This window comes from Sceloporus occidentalis, unplaced genomic scaffold, assembly GCF_023333645.1.
Source record: "Sceloporus occidentalis isolate IW3139 unplaced genomic scaffold, rSceOcc1.0.p SCAF_60, whole genome shotgun sequence".
Taxonomy (NCBI): Eukaryota; Metazoa; Chordata; class Lepidosauria; order Squamata; family Phrynosomatidae; genus Sceloporus; species Sceloporus occidentalis.
The window spans coordinates 5,700,786-5,702,500 of record NW_028317040.1 but is presented as its reverse complement, the minus strand read 5'-3'; the positions used below and the strand labels follow the sequence as shown (position 1 = coordinate 5,702,500).

At 58.6% G+C, this 1,715-nt stretch overlaps 1 pseudogene; it reads left to right on the top strand.

Annotated features, from left to right (window-relative positions):
* Nucleotides 1–21: 21 nt before the first annotated feature.
* On the top strand, nucleotides 22–634 carry LOC149287523 (18S ribosomal RNA; annotated as a pseudogene; the record flags this gene model as incomplete).
* Nucleotides 635–1,715: the final 1,081 nt, after the last annotated feature.

Sequence of the window (1,715 nt, the reverse complement as noted above, 5' to 3'; positions counted from 1 at the left end):
CCGCGTGACGGCGGGAGCTACCTGGTTGATCCTGCCAGTAGCATATGCTTGTCTCAAAGATTAAGCCATGCACGTGTAAGTACACACGGCCGGTACAGTGAAACTGCGAATGGCTCATTAAATCAGTTATGGTTCCTTTGATCGCTCCATCTGTTACTTGGATAACTGTGGTAATTCTAGAGCTAATACATGCCGACGAGCGCTGACCCCCAGGGATGCGTGCATTTATCAGACCAAAACCAATCCGGCGGGCTCGCCCCCGCCGGCCGCTTTGGTGACTCTAGATAACCTCGGGCCGATCGCACGTCCCCGTGACGGCGACGATACATTCGGATGTCTGCCCTATCAACTTTCGATGGTACTTTCTGTGCCTACCATGGTGACCACGGGTAACGGGGAATCAGGGTTCGATTCCGGAGAGGGAGTCTGAGAAACGGCTACCACATCCAAGGAAGGCAGCAGGCGCGCAAATTACCCACTCCCGACTCGGGGAGGTAGTGACGAAAAATAACAATACAGGACTCTTTCGAGGCCCTGTAATTGGAATGAGTACACTTTAAATCCTTTAACGAGGATCTATTGGAGGGCAAGTCTGGTGCCAGCAGCCGCGGTAATTCCAGCTCCAATCAGGGCTGGGCGTCGGCTGCTCACTGTGGAGTTGGGAGGCGAGGGGAGAGGAGGTGTTTTTGTGTTGCTGGTGGAACTTGGTTTCTTTTTTATTACTTTCGGTGCTGGACGTTTGCTACCCCGGGGAAGGTAACTGCCTCCCCGGGGTCCCATCATGGCCTCCACCCTCATTGAGGAGTGGAGGGGCCGCATTGCCATAATCTCGGAGAAACTGGTCTACACGGAGGACGGCATCCTACTCCCATCCCGGGAGACTGCAGGAACCGTATGCAGGGATGTGCGTCGGAACATGGAGGCGCTCGAGGCATACACCACGGCCTTGAGCGCCAAAATAGCCATGCTCAAGAAGGGAGTCGGTCTGCCCCACCATCTGAGGGTCGACCAGACTTCCCTCCTGTTGCTGGGGGCCCTCCATCTACGGGCCATCGCCCTCAGGGACGCCGGGGCCAGGGCCTTGGAGACCGCCGAGGCGAGTGTGAATACGAACCCTGAAGATGAGGAGGCGGTGGAACAGGGCCCTTCCTATGCCCAAAAGGCTAAGGTGGGGCTCCCAGTACCTGCGGAGTCAGACGGGGAACCCCTCAGGCAGGCCCTGGCTAACCTCCAACAAGAGTTGCGTTCCCTGGGGGAGGAGAAGGAGGAGGTTGCCGGACAGCTGAAAGAGCTCCGGCAGCAGAGCAACAGGGTGGGGAGTCGTCATCGCGGCCCCATACGGGAGCGGATCGTCTCCCTGAAGGAGAAAGAAGCGGAGTTGGCGAGACGCACAGCCCAGAACCGTGACCGCGTGCGGTTCCTGCAGGAGAAGCTGCGGGAGCAGGAGGTGGAGGAGTCGGGGGTACCACCGACCCCGGAGGACCCGGAACCGGTGGCGCCTACATCACCACCGCCACCGCCACCACCACAGTACGACGGGACCCAGGAGAAGTCCGCTATACGAAGGCCGCTGATTTTTTCAATGGAGGAATTGGACGAGGAGGAGGACATTAAGATCCAAGCTGCGCCACGGAGGCGGAAAAAGAAGACCACCAGGAGCAGGCCCGCTATCCAATCGTCCGGGGAGGAGAGCGTCGGGGATACCCCCCCCATCA